Here is a 23,611-nt window from a genome sequence, read left to right on the forward strand (position 1 = left end):
GCATGCTTTGTTGGCACCTAAACAAACAAAATGGCTTTATCGTCAGGGTTGAGATACTGCCACTGGCCTCTAATAAAAGAATGCAGGGGGCAAAAGTTTCAGCGATAAGCATAAGAGAGACCATCCCCAGAAAACAAGCTTGTCGACAACTACGTGACACTCTTTACATTTGTTTTTGGTGTTATTATAGTTGGCGTGTTAAGTTGGAGAGCAACTTAATCTAATTTTCTTCCTCGTGTCCTATAATATAAAGATTAATTCGAGGTTCTGCTCGCTCACTGTAGCCTAAATTGCACATTCAGAATACAGAAAATCTGTATAGTCTGTCTGTACTGCATTCAGAATAGAGAAAATCTCGATCGCCGCGAGTCATTAGAATGTTGCTACTTATGTTTTTCTCCTTTCTTTCTTTCTTTTTCTTTCTTCTTCCTCTTTCTGTGTGTACCGGCAAGTTTTTCTTTTATGATGGTACTAACAAGGCCGCTGATCAAACAAATCATCTATACATGGTGCGATGGGCCGAGAGACGGACCCAAGTACTGGACCCAACTGCATGTAGGCTCAAAAACACGAAGGAAGCTGGTACCTAGTGGCCCAATTGGCCTGCTTGCTTTAATTAACTCAGGTTGCTCTCCTACAACAGCTAATTGTACCATTGTCTCAAAAAAAAAGCTAATTGTACCACATCGGTTGTGCAGAATTAGATTGAGGATGACGGGGTATAAGAACAAATATCAGCCTTGCGCTTGGGGCAATGATGGAAATAATGAGGTTGGGCGTTAGCTTTCCCCAGTGCCATTAGCGCCCCAATAACACTGAGTCGCTCGCTCACCTGAATCTAGTTGCTTGCTAGCCCGGGAGTTCCTAGTAGGGGCAGATCTGACGACCGCTAGCCTGAAAGAATGGGCCAGCCCATTGGCATTTGGTTTGTCGGTCAAACTTTGACTTTTGCAAGTCTGTGATTAAATAAATCAAAAAATATTCATAGATTTTAAACAAACTTCGAGTTGGTTCATGAATTTGAAAATTTCATCGATTTTTTAAAACAAGTTATCAAATCTGAAAAGATCACAAATACTGAAAAGAAAGTACAGCAATTTTGAAAAGAGAAAAAAAGTTAAAAGGTTCATCAATTTTGAAAAAAGTTCATTGATTTTACAAAAGAGTTCACACTTTGAAAATATTTTCTAAATTTTATAAAAAGATCACGAATTTCAAAAAAAGTTAGACGTTTAGAAAATCACGAATTTGAAAATTTTCATGGGTTCTAGAAAACACTTCATCGAATTTAATTAAAAGTTTCCTAATTTGTGAATTTTTAAAATTACAAATAAAGATAAAAGTAAAGGATAGAAAAATAAAAAAAATACAAAAAGGAAAAGAAAAAACATAACAAGACCGGTCCAGGAAAAAACAAAATTGAAAAAACAGAAAACAAATGGCTGCATGTTGCACCCATGGATGGGCCAACCCGGTAAGAGCGCCTTCATCGCCAATTAACCAAATGTACGTTAACGGGCGCTGAAGGCGCCGAATAAGAAATGCCTGCTGGCCCTTTATTCTTTTGTCACCCACGTCGCCTGCTCGATTTGCTCATTTACCAGTTTTTTTAAGAAAAAGGAAATGAGAAAATGTTTGTGGTCTAGCAAAAGGTTCATATTTTTTTAGAAGTTCACCAATTCAAAAAAAAGATCATGGGTTTAAAAAACTGAACGAATTTAAAAATCAGTTTCAAGATTTGTAAAAAGTTCACGAATTTAGAATATCATGATTTGGAAAAAGGCGTGGATTGAAAAGGTTAAATAATTCATAAAAAAGTTTGTAGATTTCAAATAAGTTCATGAATTTGAAAAGGTTCATGGATTCTGCGGATTTAAAAGAAACTCACGGAATTCAAAAAGTTAAGGTAACACATTCTAGAAGGTTCACAAAATCGGTGGGAAAAAGAACACGCACGATGCGAACTTGTGTATTATTTGAGCGAGAAAGTGTTACCCTACATGGGCCCGTCACAACAAAACTTGCTTCTCCGGGAGGTAGGTGGAGGGTGCGCTTTTTATCAGAACCAGCGCGTAAGGCGCCAAATAGCGAGATCACTAATTAAGGGTAGCCCTTGTAAACGTCAGTCCACTTTTCTTTGGTGCTAAGTGGCACACTTCATGTCACAACCTGGAAGTTTTCCTTTTCATGCATTCGTTTCTGTTACAAAATGGTTTATCTGTTGAACTGTGTGTCCAAATCACAAATTGTTTTCACCGTTAAATTTCATGTCGATCTTCGAAACTAGATCTCGTGTTAATAGGTTTTGTTGAACTTTTTTTCACGAAGGCCGAGAATAAGAAAAAATAAAAAATAAAAATAAAAAACAAATCAAAAAATGAAAACCCGTAAAAAGAGGAGCAATTGTCCGAAAACCAAAAAATGGAAACCAGAAGCACAGTTGTGCCTTTTCACCCTTTTTAAGAAAGACTGTGCTTTCTCCTTTTCAGGAAGCACAACTGCACTTCTCGCAAAAGCACGGGATGTGATTTTTCATTTTCGAGAAGCATAGTTGTGCTTCCTAAAAAAAGGAAAAAGTCACGGCTCGTGCAAGTGTAGGTTATGCTTCTCGTGCAAGCACGGGTTGTGCTTCTCGTAGAAGCACGAGTTGCGTTTTTCTATCATTTCAGAAACCACAGTCATGCTTCTCGTAGATGTATATGCTATCCTTCTCATGGAAAACACTGTTTTCCAAAAAAAATACCAAAACCTAAATAACCCAGGCAAAAGCTAATAAAAGTATGAAAAATATCTAAAACCTGAAGACCCGTAAAAAATATATCACAATCTAGAGGGAGCGCGAGTGCGCGGCACATGTCGGCCGCTAAGCGCATCACTTGGTGCCCTCAGACAAAAAAGACCTTTGCGAGAGCCCCCAAAGTTATAGTTAGTTAGTTGCTCCCATCAAATGGGAACCAGCCCACACCATAGCACCTGCCTCGGCGGAACGAATGCCCAAGCGCACCTAATTATCTCAGTTTGTTGCTGTGTGAAAAGGTGAGCTAATTGTATCACATCGGTTGTGCGGAAATAGTTTGAGGATGATCTGGGTGTTAGAAAAATTTCTTCAGGCTTTGCCACATCCATCTTTGCACTTGGAGCAATGACACAGCTAGTGAGATTTCAAGAGACGCGTTAATTGTTGGTTGAAAACTATTTCAAAACCCCCTCTTTGGCTCTCATTGGTCATTGAGAATTTTTGGAAGGGTTCCAAACATTTTTCTTGCTCCAAACATTACTTGGTACACTCTTTTTGAGTTGGAAGTGATCCAATTAATGCCCAAGCATTGGGCAAGAAAGAAAAATTGTAGTTGTTTCCAAGCTTTGCATAAAGACTCTAGGGAGAATACCTCGCGAAAGAGTAGATTTTGTCTCTAGTTTGATTTGGTGTTAAGTAGGTTTCCCCTGTTGTAGTGTGAGAGGTAAAACCGCAAGCGACCGCGTCACTCACGTCAAGCGCCGGCGATGCTGACAGTTCCTCTCCCCTCCGTCTGCCATGGGCAGCGTGAGGTGGGAGAACCCCGTTTCTCCCCTTTCGGCTTGTATATAGGGTTAGGGTTAGGTTTCACCGTAGCGGTGATGGCGCCCCGTCAGAATAAGGTGATGTCATTCCACCTCCACCATGACGTCTCATGGGGCGGCGCGAAGGACCTGGCAGCTTAGTCTTCTCGATGCTCATGCGTGACAGTAGGATTTTTTTTCCTCGTGGCATCGGCGCTTGGAAGATGGCAGCGATGTGATAGGGAGTTTGTCAGCTCGGATTCGGTCCACTAAAACTTCACCGATCCAAATGGAATCGTCGGATCCTCGGCGTAAATTCCTGACATACTATGGGTGGCAAGGTTAGGATGCTTCTGCCCGTGGTGTCATCCGCTTGTGCGTGGGCGGAGCTCTTTTGGACTTGTGGCATATTGGACATCGATGACTCTTTTCTCCATGGCGATGATCCGATAGGATCGGGGACCGGAGTTCCCATCCGCCACCAACATGGACATGCTGGCTCCAGCAGTGGAGCATCGGTGGAGGCGCGCCACCGGCCCGTTCTGGAATATGGAGGCAGTCAACTCCCTTTGACCTTGGTGTAATTTTTCTTCCTTTGGGGGGTTGTTTGTATTGCTGGTGTTGCTAATAGATCTAAGGGTTTTTTTCCGCAAAAAAAGACAAAAAATGGTGTGGTGTCTTTTTGCCTTCCAGTCATCATGTGATTGGACTTTGAAAATCATGTAAAACTTATTCTCTCATTCTATAAAGATGGTACGCTTAAGCATACACCCCCCCCCACCCCAAAAAAAAAAACTTTACACCTAACCAATGGTACCCAATTATAGTTGTCTAATCCTTGGTGCAAAGAAGGCGTGTAAATTTGATTACAAGTTAAACGGTGCAATGTTTGATTAAATTTATAGAAACTAAGAACTGCAATATCAAATTAGAATCATGAAGTACGCAATAAAAATTTAGAACGGGGTGATACAAACTATAATATAAGCAAGCTGGACGACCTGCTTAATTCCCTAAATGTACAATTCTACCTGAACGCGCCATGCTCAACCATAACGTCGAATCTAAACCCCTGATTGAAACCTGGAGCAACTGCTTCTCCGGCAGCAGTGGCACGCATTTGCCTTACTCAGGCAAACTTTTCCCATCCAAATGTAGTTCCGACCTTTCCTAGTCCGCGAAACATTTTAGATGATTTATTAATCAGCAAGGCTATAAAAGAAGATGGAGAAGAAAGAAAAAATAAAAAGAGGAAGGAGAAGTAGCACAGGTTTCACGTTACGCGCACTCGCGGATAGGTACAAGAACTACAGCATTGTTTTTTTCAGTGGAAATACAAAAGCCACTAACGTGGTGCCATGGGCCGAGAAGCGGCACAAATCTAGCCATATTATTATACTGGTGCACCGGGAGGCTCAAAGCGAAGGGCTGGTACGTGATGGCCCAATGGGCCTTTCTGTTTTACGTAACTCAGGTCGTGTTTTCCAGAACCAATTAGCTCAGGTCGGTGATGGGTTAATTGTACCACATCGTTTGTGCAGAAATTGTTTGAAGATGACCCGGCTATAAGAAGGAGATCTCTGGGCTATGGAACACTCGCCTTGCGCTTGGGGCAATGATGCGGCTAGTGAGGTTATACTGAGGCGCGTCAATTGCTGGTTGAAAACTATTTCTAAACCCCCTCTTTGGCCTTCATGGGTCACTGAGAATTATTGGAAGGGTTCCCTCCTAGTGAGGGTAATACCCAACAAATTGAAATATAAAATCTTTCTTTCCGGCAAAAGTCAATGGTGTTGACAAGATTTATTTTACATATAATTCCGGTTCAACCCCTTGGCATGTTGTGCTGCCAATATAGTAGCAGGGAGCGCCGGACTCTCTTGTGCTGCCACCAGGAGGATCTCTACCTGACTAACGAACACCGAAAATAGTCTGAATGAAAATAGCAATATCTTAGTATCTGATTTGTGCAGTACTGAAAACAAAGTGTGTGTAAAATTCAATGGATGTGGTTGAGTTGGGAAGCAATCTGGAGATGCAACTTTTTAGTGTTCAGAGAGTAATGTTCAGGTCTAGCAAGTCTAGGCAGCCCCCAAACGGATGGAGTCGCCGATTCTACCTGCTGACCGTTCCTACTTCACTGGCGAACAGCGATTATCTGTAGTTTATGCATTACAATGTAGTAGTAGTAGTGCACAAACAAGGCTGAACGGTCCGCTTAATTCCTACACAGACAGTGCTACAGAGACGCACCATGCCCAACCACGACGCCTCGTCTGAATCCCTGACTGAACTGGCCTCAAGCAAGAGCTCAGCCGGCAGCACGGCGGCTTGCACACGGTTGTTGTCTTGTTGCCTCGCCTTGCTCAGGCAAAGGCCGACAGACTTTTCTCGTCCCAAAGTATCTTGATTATCAAAAAAGAAGAAAAAAAGTATCAGCCTTTCCTTCCTGGTCCGCTAAACTTCCGATCCATTTCGGCCGTGATCGCGACCCCGCACCAGATTGTTCACGTGCAATCTACTATGTCATTTAGGTAGTTGTGATGAATTATTGTACTTTGTTGAACTATTCTGTGTGCTGGAACTTATTTGTAAGGACATATTATTTGCTGAAATTACTATTTGTAATGACTATTATTTGCTGAATTATTGTACTTTGTTACTATTTGTAATTACTATTTAAGTTACTTTCTCAATGTCCAAACCCTTGCAAATTGTGAGGGTAATCTCACCACCTCAAGTAAAAAAGATTACCAGAACCCTTATCATTCATTCATCCCTCGAACCGAACACTCTGATGGCTATCCTCAACCACGTTTCATCCTCTGAACCAAACAAAAATGGGATAACCCTACCCTTCCAACCAAACAGAAAAAAGGCTATCCCTAGCCACCTGGTTGGGGATACCCACAACCACCCTAGCTTGTCCATGCAACCAAACACATCCTAAAGCAGTTGAGGGTTCTAGTCTTTGCCTCAACCCCAACCTTTAAATCTATTATTTGACATCTCACAATTTATGACAACAAGAACACAATCAACTTCCAAACAAACAATCAAATGACAATCATTGATGCATGGTTTAATAGTTTACATCACAAAATCATCATCTTCCTCCTCTTATCGGCACCATCACCAAAAGGTTGCACCTCGGCGCCATCTCCTAGACCACATGTGGGCTCCATCAAGCATCTCCATGGGCACCGATGGAGTCATACACACCGCCATTGCCACAACTACTCATCGGAGTGTCACCTCGAAAAGTAGAGGACGCAACACGGAACATCCTCTTCCTCTCCGTGATGTCCTCCTTGTAGTCCTTCCACCATTGTAATTGGTCTTGATCCATGTCCTTCTTGGACATCATCATGTGCTCTTTCTCTTTCACCATGAGTTCTTTACATACCTTTGCCTCTGATCTTGATCATCCTCTCCTCCAACTCGGCCTTGCGCCTTGCTTCTTCACGCTTTGCTTCAACTTGTGCAAGCTTGACCTCTTTCTTCTTCTCGGTGATAACAAGCTTCGTCTCCAATGTCTTCGTTGTCAATTCCTCTCTTGCCTTCATCATGTGGTCCATCTTCTCCCTTAGGCTTGACGCCTCTTCTTCCATCTTCACCCTTAGCTTGCCCTTCTTGGTTCCCTCGGGCTTGCCCAAGTTCCTCTCCTCCTCATCTTCACTATCATCCATCCTAAGCATTGCCGACTTCTTGGGTGCGGTCTCTTGATCCCTCAACTTCCACTTGTCAAAGGTTTGAAGAATTGTCCAAGCATGCTTAAATGGGAATGGCTTGCCCTTGGAAGCGGCCATCTCCTTGTACCTCATGCCGGCAATTGTCTCCTATCAACCACACATAAATTACATAAGAACCCACCAATAGCATAGTACACACACATAATCAAAATAGTGAAGAAATATGTACTCACATAGTCACTCTCCACGGTTCGACTAGGTGGTGCATCCCTCACTTGGTCCATGGCCGCACTCCAACGAGCACAAGCAGGCTTCATCAACTCCCACCGGCCTTGAAGCGACCGGTAAGTGCGAGAGACGAACCCACTATTCTTCGGCTTGATCCTACAATAGGTGTCCTCGATCCTTTGCCAATACCGTTTACCGGTTTGATCGGTGCCGGTGGTTGCATCCATTCCGACAGCTTCCCAAGCACGAACCAAGAGGATATCTTCCGCCTCGGTGTAGTTTGTCGACCGCGCGTGTGGGCGGGAAGCGGCGGTGAATGCCTCCTCCCCTATCTCGGCCACCTCCTTGTCATCATGACCTTCATCTCCTCATCTTCCTCTAAGTTGTCACCAACCCTAAAGGGTTCGAGAGGCGGAGCCCCGAGGTCCACCTCCGCGTTTTGGAGGAGGTCCATGAACGAGGATGGGGTTGCCATTTTCTCGAACACCTCGTGCGCGGCGGGAGGAGGTTCGGCCACAGCGACAAAAGGAGGTTCGGCGACGGAGGCGGGCGGGGGCACGGGCTTCTTCCGCGGCATCTTCACGGCCGGGGCGACCTTGGATGGTTTCTTCGGCCGGCTCTTCTTGGTGGCCGGGGCGGGAGCCGGGGAGGCGGGAGGAGGAGGTGCGAGGCCCTCCCGCCGCCGCTTGGCCCCGACATGGGTCGCCGCCACCACGTTGGCCACGGTCGGGTGGGCGGGCACCGGGGCGGGCGCGGCGGCGGGGCCCTCCATGGCCGGCGCGGCAGGAGGCGACGGGAGGAGGAGGGAGTTTCCTCCCGCGCGAGAGAGGAGGAGGAGTGCGGGTTGGGGGGAGATTTCCCTCTCAACCCCTACTTCTACAGGTTGCAAACTGGTTTGAGGGTTGGACCTCTAATTTTTTTTACGGGTTTGAGGGTTTAGAGGTTCTAGTCTACGATGTTTTTTTGGCGAAAACTGTAAAAAAGACGGTTATTTTTAGAGGTTTGAGGGCTCTATTAGACTTGCTCTTAGGCGCTGTTCGGTGATCCACTAGCTCTGCCAAATTTGAGGATCTGCAGAGCACCTATTCCCCCACTCCGAGATTTTTAACTTGCGCTCCGCCAACTCCCGGAGCGAGAGTGTGGAGCGGAGGAGGGCCGAACAGGCCCTTAGAGCATTACTAGTAGAGCCTCAAACCCCCAAACCCTTAAAAATAACTGCTTTTTTTTTACAGTTTTTGTCGAAAAAAAGCCGTAGACTAGAACCCCTTAACCCTCAAATCCTCAATTTTTTTAAAGGTCCCACCCTCAAACCCTCTCCCAATCCTCAAAAGTAAGGGTTGGGGAGCAAAACCTACCCAACCCTCATTTGGCGGTTATCCTCGCGCGGGAGGGAAAAATCCTCCCAACTCCCGCGACCGCAGCTGCTAGTCGCCCCCGTCGCCGGCGGCCGCCCCGTCGACCTCCCACGCGCAACGACAACGTCGTTCATGGGGAATATTCCGTTATAAGGGTTGGGTTTGAGGGTTCTAATCTTTGTCCCTATTTTTTAACTCGTAAAAGTGCACAAAATAACATTTTTGGACCCTTAAAACGCTAGTGAGGGTTTGAGGATTTGAGGGTTCTACTAGTAATGCTCTAAAACTGAATGACCGGCCAGCAGCCCAACATTCAGCAAGCAAACCTTGCTTCAAATAAAGGGGGAGAAGAAAGGAAAAACGGAAAGAAAGCGGCAGAAGCAGCAAACAGGACTCACGAAGTTTTTTTTTTCTTTTTTTCTTTTTGAGCAGGGACTCACGCGGGTGCAAGACCTACTGCCCGTAAAACAAAACATAATGTCATGGGCCGAAGAGATAGCTTGGTACCTTATGGCCCAACGGGCTACCTGCTTTAATTAACTCAGGTTGTCGCTCTGCGGCGTGATGAGCTAATTGTACCACATCGGTTGTGGAGAAATAGTTTGAGGATGACCCGGGTATAAGAAAGAGATCCCTGGGATAAGGTACACCCATCTTTGCGCTTGGGGCAATGACGCAGCTAGAGAGGTTATACCGAGGCGCGTCAATTGCTGATTGAAAACTATTTCTAAACCCCCTCTTTGACTCTCACGGGCATTGAGAATTTTTGGAAGGGTTCCCTCTTTGAGGGTAAAACCCCACAAATCAATATGTAGAAAAAGATTTGACAATATCAACTTTTTGACCTTTGCCAAATGTGATGTTTGGGCTGTAACTTGTGGTACCTTTCAGCCTTTTCTTTCTGAATGGCAGTTCAAAAAACAAACTTGTATCAAAGTAAGACTAATACTTCATCCGTTTACAAATTCTCTCTCCGTTTCTAAATATAAGACTTTTTAGAGAATCCAATACAGACTAAATGTGAAGCAAAATGAGTGAATCGCAATCTAAAATACGTCATTATACATCCTGATGTAGTCCAAATCTCTAAAAGGCTTATATTTAGAAACGAGGGAGTATAAGATGTTTCGAATATTTTATTAATATGGATTATGTACAAACTGAAATTAGTTAACAAATACACTAAAGTATGCCTATATACATAGGATTTAGAAAAAAGTTAGAATATCTTATGCTTATTTATTAACGAACGGAGTAGTAGTCTAGCTAGTACTCCTCGGTGCTTCAAAGAAGCCGTATATATTTTATCCAAAGTCAAACAGTGCAATGTTTGACCAATTTTGTTCAAAATACCATCAAGACTACAATACCATATTAGTATTGCTGAGTATTGTCGTGGGAATAAATCTGACAATATGTAGAGGGATAGTGACGGATTGTTCCAAAGAAGAGTGCTCCCTCTGTTCCAAAATATTTGAAGTTCTAGGTTTCTTCTAAGCCAAACTTCTTTATGTTTGACCAAGTCTATAGAAAATATACCACCATCTAAGACACTAAGTAGTTTTATTAAATTCATCTAATGTATATTTGCATACTATATATGTAGTTGATGTTGTGGATCTTAGTATTTTTTTTTCTATAAACTCGGCCAAACTTAAGGGAGTTTGACTTAGAACAAACCTAGAACTTCAAATATTTTGAAATGGAGGTGGTATTCTCCAAAAAAGAAAACTACAAACTTGTACACGTGTCCACCATTTTCATGAAGTATTTTATTTCCCAATTCAATTTTATGCAGCTAGGGCTACAATGTACAGACTAATATAAGTCTCAATAAAAACAAGCTGAACCACATGCTTAATCCCCTACATGGACAATTCTACAGCAAGAAGCCGTGGCCAACCATGATGTAAAATCTGAAAATGAGGAAGAAAAGAAAAAAACAGAAGTATCAACCATCTATATGCACAAAATAAGTTAGTAATTGCAAAAGAATAAAAAAATCTGATTTTTGTGGAATCAAATATGATTAAGTATTATACTTGTATAAAATGTTTCACCAAGAAATAACTCCCGTTGAACTCAGGGCAAAAAAATCGAGGATAATACAGTGTGAATAGTATTTGTATATAGCATTTGATTTTTTTTTCGCCCAAATTACAATGAAAGTCGGTCCTTGCAAATCTTTTTGTACGAGTTCAATACTTGATCATATTTGATTTAAAAAAAGTTTCAGATTTTTTGACATTTTTTTCAGTCACTAAATTATTTTATGCATATAGGGTTCGCTGACACCGGGTGCACCAGGGTATCTTCCCAGGTCTCACGTTATCACGTATAGGTACAAGACCTTTTTTTGTACTCGCAAAAAAAAAGGAACAAGACCTTTTTTTCTCAAAAACAAGAGTGAATGCAAGAGTTTTTTTTTCTTTTTGAGAAAAAAAAGAGTGAACGCAAGAGTTACTTCAAAAGACAGGACGTACCATGGTCTGGAAGACGCCCCTACTCCCCCGTCCTTGGACGCAGATCTGCTGGTATGTAATGGCCCAATGGGCCTTCCTGTGTCGTTGATTGGTTATTTTTCGAAAGAAAGAAGTATACAAATCATTCTCAAATCCATTCTTTAGGATACATAACCCCCGAAACTCAAAATCGAGACAAATAACACCCTGAAATTACTAAAACCGGGTTAATAACCCCCTTGAGTGGTTTCTGTCCAATCTAGAACGATTTTGTCCCCCATGATGCAGATTACGCGTTGACTGGACAAATTACGCTGAGAAGGTCACATTAGTCAGTTGTCTCTCTTATTTCTTCCTTTTTATCACCTCGTCTCCTCCCTTTCTTTCTTCGTCAGAGCACCGTCGCCTCCAGAAACGCCTCTCCCCTTTCGTTCGCTAGGACTTGGCAATCGCAGGCGCCGTCCGCCATCCGCCGTCGCCTGCCGCTTGCTCGTCCCCGAAGGAACGAAGCCATGTGTCCAGGTGCGTGTGCCTCCATCTCCGTTGTCGCTGTGCTTCGCTTCTGGTGTCGTTCGTCGGCGGAATCGCGAGCTCATACAAGTGGCAGCACCCACCGACGATGGCTCCGTACGTACGGCCGGCCATGCGTTTCCTCAAATTTACTAGTCTCCCGCCTGGCGCACGACGCATTGCCATGGCCGAGACTGAGCCGTCCGTCGTGTAGCAGTGAAACTGTTGCGGCGCCGCGCCCTGCATGGCACTCTGCGGTCGTGGTCGGGCGTTCTCAGCTTGCAACAGCGCTACGTCGCCCGGTCTTCGCTGGAAGGAGGGACCAAATTAATAATCAACGTTGTTGTTCTCCTACAGGAGCCCGTTGCTTTTTATATCCGGACGGTGAAGTTCCGAAGGATGCTCTGGTGATTTGCGGGATGTTGTGTATCGATTGAAGGAACGGTCAAGGAATGAAAATGGTCTGCTAAATGCCAGCTTGGCAAAGAACATGATGCTAGATGCATATGTGTGTGATTTGGAAGTCAGCATCGTGGAGAAGTTGATGTCCTGAAGAAGAGGATTCAGAAACTGCAGTTGTCCTTTGTGCTTGCTCTGTTCTGCTTTGTCATTTCACACTTTTGGAAATGATTGTCATGAAGAAAAAGAAGCATCCTGGAGAAATTAGTCCAATAGGGAGTCATTTATGTATGTTGTTTTTCTTTGTAAGCTGTTAAGCAAAATTCAGAATGTATGATGTTAAAAAGGTTTAGAATTTGTCTTGTATCTTGTTATGCAAAATTCAGAATTTGGTACAATGCCTCTTGGAAGTGTTATGAAAATATTTGGAATTTGGTACAATGCAAAATCGCAATGCTATGGCTGATCTTCTTATGTATATTGTATAATGTATGCTGATCTGAAAAGATTCGGAATATATGTCTGATCTTCTTATATGTGTTCTCATGTATGCAATACTATGTTTTATTTACAGTGAACCAAATATACACATATAGTGTATGCTGTTATGAAAAGATCATCTCACTGTAGATGCACTAAATGAAATTTTGCTATCTTGTTCAGTGACTGTGCACCAAAATGACAGTACAATTTCAGTACTGACTTGTACAAGCCCTGAAGTACTATCTTGTTCAGTTCTGACAGCACACCTTGTGCATTTTTATGCTTCACAGAGTTATATTAGGAAAAAAATCATGTACTTCATAGAATGTAAATAACAGCAAATTGACAGTAAACTGTTCCAAAAGATCATGTACTTCACAATACACCATAATTGAGAGTACATTATAGCAAATAGATGTTCCTATCTTGCTGAAATAAACATATGGACCCCATAAACTAATTCAAACAAAAACACTTCATTCAGACAAGTATAGCAGATAATTTACTATGGACTAACATGTTCAGTTCATTCAGACAAGAAAGTGCACTTTTCTCCTTAACTAAACAGGGTAATCATCCACAATAAATTCTCCTAGCAATGCAAGTTCATTCACAAGTTCATTCAGACCAATTTACTTTGCACGAGAGATACCAGCTTGTCCTGCACCAAAATCTGCTGAAAAGTCACACCTTTTCCCTAACAAAAACATTTCTTTTTTCATGAACAGAATAGGGCATCATCCAAAACGCACTTGAACAGAACAGGGCGCATCCAAAACACTACTTCTCCCCCTAAATCCCTAGCACCGAGACGCCCCATTCCCCTCACCCGAGCCCACACCTCTGCGGCGCACACGATCGTTCACTGGAGCTCGCGATTCCGCCGATGAACGACACCAGAAGTGAAGCAGAGCAGCAACGAAGATGGAGGCGCACGCACCTGGACACATGCTTTCGTTCCTTCGGCGACGGGCAAGCGGCAGATGACGGCAGCGAGGGCGGACGGGGACGGCGGCGACGGCGGACAACGCCCTAGCAAACGAAAGGGGAGAGGCGTTTCTGGAGGCGACGACGCTCTGACGAAGAAAGCAAGGAAGGAGACGAGGTGATAAAAGGAAAGAAATGAGAGAGACAACTGACTAATGGGACCTTCTCAGCGTAATTTGCCCAGTCAGCGCGTAATCTGCATCATGGGGGACAAAACCGCTCTAGATTGGACAAAAACCACTCAAGGGGGTTATTAACCCGGTTTTAGTAATTTCAGGGTGTTATTTGTCCCGGTTTTGAGTTCAGGGGGTTATGTATTCCAAAGAGTAGATTTGGGGGTGATTTGTATACTTCTTTCTTTTCGAAATGGAGTTGATGAGTTAATTGTACCACATCGGTTGTGCAGAAATAGTTCGAGGATTGACCGGGCTATAAGTGCTAGATCTCTGGATACAGATAACTCATCCTTGCGCTTGGGGCAATGACGCAGCTAGTGAAGTTATACCGAGGCGCGTCAATTGCTGGTTCCCTGTGCCGGGGCGCGAGCGGGGGCATCGCGACGGCTGTCGTCTACGCCCTGGAACGCTTTGACGGCACGCGGGCCTCCTTCGCCAACTTCATATGGGGGTGCGCTGCACCGTCCCGTGTCCGGTTCTTTGGGTGGCTCCTTGTACAACAGAGGATTCACACGAGAGATGTTCTGCTCTGGAAGACTATTGTGACGGCTGAGGAAGCTACATGCCCCGTGATCGAGACGGCGGATCACCTGATCTTCGATTGTCCCCTTGCCCGCTCGTTCTGGCTGGCCGTGGGCGTTGAGGTGGCCGGGAAGGGTTACCATGTTGGTGCGCTTCAGGCCCTGGACGTGCGGGGTGTGGCCGGTGATGTTGCCCACGCCTCCTTCACCCTCCTTTGTTGTTGGCAGTGGTGGAAGCATAGAAATGTCGTGGTGTTCCAAGGCGTCCGGCCTTCCCTGGCCCGTTTGCTCGGGTGCTGCCGGGAAGACTCGGTCCTTTGGAAAGGCCGTTTGAAAGTGGCCGACTGGCCGTGTGTAGATAGGTGGCTGCGCGCGTTCTCTCAGGCGAATTAGCCTTAGGTTTTGGGTTTGGCGTGCCCGCCCCCCCTCTCTCAGTCCCTCTCTCCCTCCCCCCCATGTGTAAAAACCTTCCCCTTTCCAGGGGTGTGATGTAATAGAAAAAAGAAAAAGATTCAGGTGGACCTTAAAAAAAAATGCTGGTTGAAAACTATACCCTCTTTGGCCATCACTGGTCACTAAGAATTTCCGGAAGGGTTCCCTCCCGGCGAGGGTAAAACCCAACAAATCCAAAATTAAAATCTTTAACCCCACGCTGCCGCGATCTTCCAGCCCTAAAAGCACCTTGTGCAAGGACGAGCACAACCGAAGATCCAGAGCACCCGACCTCTTCTTCTCAACCAAAGAGAATGAAGCATCGGCATTTGCTTTGATCCATCTCCAGCAAAGGCCATCTTTCCTTAACCATCATTGTTGTCTTTGTTGCCTCGCCTTGCTCAAGCCAAGGCAGACAGACTTTTCTCTCGTCCCCAAAGTATATAGTATCAGCCTTTCCTTCCTGGTCCGCTAAGCTTTGGATCCCACTCCGGTGCCGACGGCGACCTCGCACCGGATGTTCACGTGCAACCAAACTTCCCTGTACTGTGCATCGAGAGCTACCAGAGCGCACCAGCAGCCACGACTTGCGTACAAGGGCTCACTGATCCAATTCCAACGTAATCTGGAATCGAGATGGTGATCAAGTAATCAGTCTCTTGAGCCCGGGTGGTACTGCGTCCAAATCTGATAATGAGCCGATACGTTGCTGGTCCTTCCTCCCGTCTATGCAGGCCTGCGCTCACGCGCGGCGATGGGGATCGCGGAAGCTTGCCCGCGCGTTCCGGCCGGGTCCTTGACCCCCTTGCAAAGCACATGACTGACAGAGGCATTTTGGCAAGAAGCTTCCTGGCAGACGGCCACAGACGCAACGAAAATCCGGAGTGTTCTGACTGCGTCGCCCGACCCGTCGTGGATCGTTGATTGCCGTCGTTAGCCGGCCGGCCGTGGTTTCTCTTCCGTGCGACTGTGAGCCGGTGACGAGATGGGTTATGGGTACATGCCATGATCCTGAACCTGAACGCTACATAGATTGCACCCATGCCTTGCAAGAAAAGGAGCATGGCGACGGCCGCGCGATCCACTTGAGCGGCCCATCCTTGTGCAAACGCTTCGTGTCCCTGCTCTCCGCTACCACCACATCAGATACCAGCAGTCGAGATCACACCCGAAAGCGGAGAATTCTCCGTCCATCCCTGGCTGGACGCGAGAAGAACACGAGGACTCGAGGAGAAGCGGTTGGTGCCCCAGCAGGACAAGCGAGAACCGGGCCGGGACAAGAGGAGCAATTCAGATTCCTCACGATTCCACCCCGACTACTTGCTCTCTCTCGCGGAAAGTGGCCGCGGTCGCTCTCCGGCTTTGTCCCGGCCAGCGCGGGCCTTCGTCGCGTCCGAGAGCACCGCGCGCGAAAGCCGAACCATCCACTGGCCCTGGAACATCGCTGTTGCCGCAAAGAAGTTCTTTGGACGACGCGCGCAGATCCATCACTTTTCGCTGTTCTGGTAGGTGGTCCGTGGCCGGCCGAACAGTGGAAGCGGATGGATGCAGAGTGGCGCTGGAGGGCCGACGACGACGACGGCCTGCGAGCAGTGTGACAGGAGGCTTGTTGTCATTGGGTCTGTACTGTACCGTGCGCCTGCAGATGAGACTTGACGGCAGTTCGGCTCGCAGCTGATCATCGCGTTAGGTTCTCGACGGGTCGCCGTCCGTGGAGACGTGCGCATGCTTGGCACTCGAAGCAGCAGCCTCGTCAGGTTCTTAGCGCCCGATCATCAGCTAGTCCAAATAATCTCTCTTCTTGACAAAGCATGAAAAAGAAGTTATATGCACCACGGTCTGTCTTGTGTCTGTCTGCTTGGATTCATCCACAGCCCAACACTGTGAGCTCCTCTCGACGTCTGAACTCTGAGCTGAGCACAAACAAAAACAGAGAAGAAAGGGTGTGTGTGTGCGTGTGCTCCAAGGCCGCCGGCCGGCAATGCACGCATCGTTTTCCCAGCAGTAGCACAGCTAAGGCGTTGCCTTGCTGTTGAAAATGATCGCGAGATGATTGGGCAAGGCAATGCAGTGGGGATGGTATCTGCCAAAGAAACTAGGCTTGTTGCTTCAGGCGTAATCAGGGACAAATAAGTCATCTGAGAAAACTTAGTCAAATGGCTCAATCATATGCACATTGAGAGCACTGATACAGTGTCGTGTGGTGGACAGAATACAAGCATTCAGGCTTATATGCTCCACTGGTATGTCGATAGCTCCAAGTGAAGAGACAATGTTTATTAGGGATATACGTTATTAAAGTACTAAAGGCATAAATATATCATGTACTCCTTTCGTCTCATATTATAAGAACGTTTTTGACACTAGTGTACAGAGTGAGTAATTGCTAGTTAGAGGCACAATGTGCGATACTACTATCAAGTTCTCTAGTTAAACTTTCTGAATTTGCTATACGGCACACACAACGCACAAATTAAATTGTTTATGGACAATACAAAACTGAATGAGATGCAAATGTCAGGCGAGTGCTCTTTTAAAGGAATGTTAAACTCTCCCGACTTCCATGTCGGCGGATACACATAGCCACAATATTATTGAAGTTGATACAAGGTAATGCAACCAAAGCATCAACAAGCAAGTACAGGAAATAGGCAACAATGATAGAGCCATGACATGACATGACATGTAAACACTTATGACTAACTCATTTTCTTCTGCAGCAACGCCCCCAAGAAGAACACACGGCAACAACACAATTATGCCAAGTTCAACCAATCAAGGCTAGAGTGTCGGTCCAGAAAATGCCTTCAACAAGTTAACAACACAATTATGTCGTTATTGAGTCGGATGAGTAAAGGCCAGAGCATGGATCCCCACCCCCGGCATGAAGTGGTATTTCTGTCACCATGTTGATGGCAGATTTTCCAGAAGCTCTCTCACCTAGCAGTCATCAAGAAAACCACAATGGAATCCTAATTAGATAGTTGTAAAGTAACCCGTAAACCGAAACTTATCACGAATGTGCACCAAAACTGGCCCAGATAGAGGATTGGCCTCGATTGGTTGTCCTCGGACTCATGAGACAAAAAGGAAGAGACGACAGCATGAGTCGCATCAAGATCCGTTGATCATATAGATTTGCAAGCACACCATTGATGCACTTGCGGTCTGTGGATGATAGCACATAAGCTTCACCATAAGAGAGTCACCTACCTGTTTGCCTCTAATGGAGAAGTGTTATAATGTGGCGGTGACAAAGGCCGAGCTAACGGGAAGTCGATGATGAGACATCTCCTACAAAAAGCTGCCACCAGCCAAGACGGATCATGGTCAAGCAGCATGCCAACGCCCGCCACTGCTCCTACACGGAGGGAGCCGTGCTTGCCGGTGAAAGGATCACGATGGATTGCCACCGACTCGATCAATCGTCGCAGTTCCCCACAACTACACTGACATGTCCACCATTGCCGGATTCCGGGGGTCATCACCCTAGTGTTTGAGCTCTGTTTTTCCATCACCCATGGTTATCACATTGCCATAGTCAGAGGCCCCCTCTTCGTGCGAGAAAAGACCCCCCCCCCCCCCTCCCCCTCCGCAACCCTCTCGACCATCTATTTAGTTGGCTTTACCCGGTAGCATCATCTGATGACGGGGAGAGGAATATGATGGGAGGAGACAATAGTAGCGGCGGTGGCTAGGTTTCACCTTTCGTCCCAAAGCTTCCCTAAGAATGACGCGAATGAGTTGCATTCACAAATAATAATATTTCCTTGTTGCGGATGAGGTGAATGAGTGATGCAAATCACACACAAAAAATTCCTCGACGGGCAAGGATAGTGGTATCTCATGATTAAAAAAGGAAATATATTCAAAATCACCATGTGGAATGCTCCTTTTTCTTCCAGGTATAATAATGCTCCTTTTTTTGTAGGATATATATAGAATGCTCCTTGTACTACACCCAGAGGAGTACAAAATTTTACCAAATATTGCATATTTGAATTCCTTTGCCTGCCACTCGGGGAACAATTTGGAAGCATCCGTGTTCATGAAGAAAAAATGGCAGGTGTGTATTTCCATTTAGAAGCGAGTGAAAGCCCACCATGATTATGATATTCATAATGTTGAAGTCATGGTTAGTCACGTCGCTGCAAAGTTCTTCAGTTCCAGAAGGCTCGGACCGGTAGTAGTTAGCATATCAGCAAGAAGGATAGCTTGCTAGAACTCTACACGGACGTCATTGTACTTGTACCCCCAGACCAAAATAAAGGACACTGGAGATATGATGGGCCAGTTGGTTCATCTTAAATGTCATTTCGCAACGCGTGTGCGTGTTGCTGATCTATGTTCCCTTCAGAAGCCAATCTGGTGTTTGGGCTATGTTTTTCCATTGTCCATGGTCGTCACATTGCCATAGTCGGAGGCCTCCTCTCTGCGCGAGAAAAGAACTCCCTCCCCCTCTCAGCACTACTTCCGACTATCTATTTAATCGATATGATGGGAGGAGACGATAGTAGCGGCGGTGGCTAGGTTTCATCTGATGTTGCAAGCTTCCCTAAGAACGACGCGAACGACTTGCATTCGCAAATAATAATGTTTCCTTGTGACGGATGATGCGATTGAGTGAAAACTGATTACGAGCTTGTATGGTGCAAATCACATAGAAGTTTTTTTTTTCTCTAGCGGGCAAGGATGGTTGTACGCTCCTTTTTGTTTCATGCATATAGAATACACCCTTTTTCGCGGGATATATAAAATGCTCCTTGTACTACACCCAAAGCAGTGCAAAATTTTACCAAATAAAGATGACCCTTGAGTCTGCAGAACCTAAGGGAAAAAGGCTTATGTGGCAAATGGTAAAACCAAGGTTGGGCCTTGCTGGAGGAGTTTTATTCAAGGCGAACTGTCAAGGGGTTCTCATTATAACCCAAACGCGTAAGGAACGCAAAATCAAGGAACATAACACCGGTATGACGGAAACTAGGGCGGCAAGAGTGGAACAAAACACCAGGCATAAGGCCGAGCCTTCCACCCTTTACCAAGTATATAGATGCATTAAATAAATAAGAGATATTGTGATATCTCAACAAAATCCATGTTCCAACAAGAAACAAAAGTCAATCTTCACCTGCAACTAGCAACGCTATAAGAGGGGCTGAGCAAAGCGGTAACATAGACAAACAACGGTTAGCTAGGACAAGGTGGGTTAGAGGTTTGACATGGCAATATGGGAGGCATGACATAGCAAGTGGTAGGTATCGCGGCATAGCAAAAGAGCGAGCAACTAGCAAGCAAAGATAGAAGTGATTTCGAGGGTATGGTCATCTTGCCTGAAATCCCGCAAGGAAGAAGAACGAGTCCATGAAGAAGACAAACGGACGTAGATGAACGGATCCTCATAACTCCGGAACGAAACCGAAGCTAACGCGAGAAGTAACCCGGAAAGAAACAAACAACATAGTAAACAACCATCACATAAACATGGCATGATGCACAACCAAGTATGATGCATGTCCAGTTTAAATATGCATGGCATGGCAAAGTGCACAAACAATACTACAAATTAAGTGGAGCTCAATATGCAACGAGTTGCATATTGACGAAACACCACATGACTTATTTAGTTCTCTCTCGTTTAGGTACTCAAAAAAAATTAAATGTTGGTTAACACGGCAAGAGGTGAAACATGAATAGAAAACACGGTTAGGCATTTTAAATGAGGCCGGAAACATCAACCAACAAATCCGGTAAAACCCCATATGCATTTAGCAATTTAATGTAGCAACAATGTTAAACATTTTAATTGTTGTTATCATGATGCGGATGACATGAACAAGTTTATGCAATTTTTTATTAAAAGTTGACAAGAGCATTACGACGCATTTGTCACCGTGGTGAAAAGGAAAGGGGTGCCACGGCAACGATAACGAAAACGGTGCCACAGCAGCGTTTCGGTTCCGGTAACTCGATTGAGATACCGATGCAAAGGAGAAGTGTGCAGATGCATGCAAAAGATGGTGGGGCGCTCCCGGATTCCGGGTGTCCCACGAGTTGGCAACAAGGAAACGAGTGACAATTTGGACACGGTGCAAACATGAGCATCTCAAACATCGCAAGCATTCGTTCACGGACGTCGTCTCGAGGTTATACCTTCGAAGCATGCAAGCGGGTGCAAACTAGAGGAAGTAGAAGGTTCTCGCGACGGCGGTAGTGGAAGTAGTCGTTCTCGCACGCTCTAGGGTTGACGGTAGAGATTCTCGCGATCTCGGCGACGGTAGTGGTACATGTTTATCGTTGCACGAGTTTTCATAGACGTTCATGTCATCGGTGTCGTGGTACTTGGGGTCTTCGGACTTTCCAGTCCCGTTCTTGCGACGGTAGTCGTTCACGTTCGTTCGGAGATGATGAGACATCTCTTCTGCCGTTAAACCCGCCGCGACTCCTTCATCAATTCCGTCGGGACCTATGACTAGAGCCCGTATGAGACAGATAAATGGCCAGGTACTATCGCTCATTTATACATATGATTTAGCTGACGAGAATATGATATTACGCTCATGTTCCGATTTACTTGTACTCAGAAACGAAGGTGTTGAAGATCTGACGAGAGAAAGTAATATAAAGCCAGGAGATGGAAAATGTTGCACGTTGACTACACCAGCAGGAGCACTATTGCATGCAAGAACCAATCGAACCATCTATGCTCCATGCTACGTACATGCAAAAGGAGAGAAGGAGGAAGCCACGTACACACAAGCCCACCTCATCAAATAAGGAAGGAAACAATACAATATTCTATCTACATGTGGGCCGGCCTGATGATGATAATTTTTTCCTTCAAATCGTAGCGGTGTTGGACACGTCAATGCGCAGCTCCTAGGCAGCGGCCGTACGGACTTAATAAATAGTTAGCGTTCATTTAGGTTTAGACTCGGGTTTTATTGTATTGTTTAGACATCACTACAATTTCGCATTTACAAGACGTGTAGGACTACCGCCTTGTCAGATCCACAGTGGAACCTCAACTTTTTATCTAGTTCGTGTGCTCAGTTTATTATCCGCAATTTCAGTTGCAATTCACCTTTGTTCTTGCCGGTTCTTCGGTTGCTTGCAGGAACTTGAACCTCGTTGTTCAGGTTGATCGTGCCTACGGCAAGGTCAATAACCATCGGAGATTGGTTTAGCGATTGTCGAGGCGTATCGTCGGGTACGGTATAGCCGGATCGTCAAGGTCAAAATCCACCAAATCGATAATTATCCCCACTCTCATCGAAAGATCGGGCCGCCGTCACATCAAGTGGTATCAGTTTTCAGGTTCATCGGCGAGAGATTTACAGTTTTCTTAGATTAGTTATTTTCTGTCCCATAGACCCACAAAAAAAAGCCAAAAAAAATTAGATTAGTTCATCCATCACACCTACCTTTTTAGCCTTTAGCAGTTTTTGCATCTAGTATTTGCATCGTTGAATTTTTGGTTACATTCATCCTAGAATTAGTGCTGGTTTAGATTGGTTAGGGTGTAAAATTATCTACTAGATCAATCTATTTTTGTCCACCCACATAATCCCTTCCGCTCGTTCACGATCAAAAAAAAATATTGCGATCGATTGTTTCCAATTCTTATTACCTCCGGACGCCTGTGTTTTTCTTTGCTATATTTTTATCAGTCGATGATTTGATCGCACAAAATCACCATCGCACAGCAGCAGCTTACGGCCAGACAGACAATCAACCGTGTCTGACACCGTACGTCCACCCATCCATCCACGCGCTTACTTTGCTAGAGCCCGCCAGCGCCGCTTCACCACACGCACCACGCCGGACATCCAAATCTCTTTGTCTGCCTCCACACGCGCCACAACCAACACTCTCCACCAGCAGCCTACTGTTTCTGTGCTTTAGTACTACTAGTTTTAGGTAATCTCAACACCAGTGCACGTATAGCTAGCTCTCGTAGCACCTTTGTCCAGTAGCCTTGCTTTGTGTCCCTGACGTCTGCTAGCAACCGGCCTAAAAAAAAGGAGAAAAAGAAAGAAAAAAAACAAAAAAAGAGTGAAAAAATCAAAAGAAAAGTTAAAAGAAAAAGTTGCAAAAAAAATCAGGCCGGCTAGCATCTGTTTTGGGCTGATATTTTCTTTTCTGGACATTATTTTACTGCTACAGTGTTCATCGCCGCGTCATTTATCATCTACTTTCGAGCTTTATTATACACGGCATTTATACCTCACTTATATCTAGCTACTTAGAGCTATCATATTTTTTCATCGGTTTCCACTCACGTGTTTCAGTATCTAGGCTTAGATTGTTTTATCTCTTACTAGTCGACTGCCAGCACTAGTTAGGAGTTTGAGAAATTATTCAGCTTGCATTACTTTTTGCTTAATTGTGCCACATATTGTGAGTTGAGGAAACCTTCACCAAGCTCCACTTCCTATATCGTATCTTGTTCGGTCCCTTGGTAATCGCTATATCAATCTTTTGATCACTTTTGACATCGCCAACGGCCGACAACCACTGCAGCACGGTAAGAACTGGTAAGAGCTTGGTAATTGCTCGAGAGTTGAGAGACATTTTCCACCGCCTCACTATAGTTACTGTAGGAGCAATATACTTGTGATTTTGTTCTTGTTCCGTCCTAACCATGGCAGGTGACGAAGACAACATGAAAGCCACGGTGGCACGCCTTGAGGAGGATGTGCATGCATACACCGAGCGGTTCACATCGTTCGAGGGCGCACTTGATAAGCGTCTCAAGTCGATCGAGGATAGCAATGAGACGTTCACCCAAACACTTGCATCTATTATGAAACGTCTTGATGCCCAAGA

General features: G+C 45.1%; 1 non-coding gene and 3 pseudogenes across 1 annotated transcript; all 4 read left to right on the top strand.

Annotated features, from left to right (window-relative positions):
• The first annotated feature begins 3,124 nt into the window (after window positions 1-3,124).
• On the top strand, window positions 3,125-3,256 carry LOC125549797 (annotated as a pseudogene).
• A 1,881-nt stretch (window positions 3,257-5,137) lies between these two features.
• On the top strand, window positions 5,138-5,285 carry LOC125549795. Its single transcript, XR_007301513.1, has one exon. It is a non-coding gene; the product is annotated as a U4 spliceosomal RNA (small nuclear RNA).
• A 4,182-nt stretch (window positions 5,286-9,467) lies between these two features.
• Window positions 9,468-9,612, top strand: LOC125549794 (annotated as a pseudogene).
• A 4,507-nt stretch (window positions 9,613-14,119) lies between these two features.
• LOC125549798 lies at window positions 14,120-14,283 on the top strand (annotated as a pseudogene).
• Window positions 14,284-23,611: the final 9,328 nt, after the last annotated feature.

This window comes from Triticum urartu, chromosome 3 (genome assembly GCF_003073215.2).
Source record: "Triticum urartu cultivar G1812 chromosome 3, Tu2.1, whole genome shotgun sequence".
Classification (NCBI taxonomy): Eukaryota; Viridiplantae; Streptophyta; class Magnoliopsida; order Poales; family Poaceae; genus Triticum; species Triticum urartu.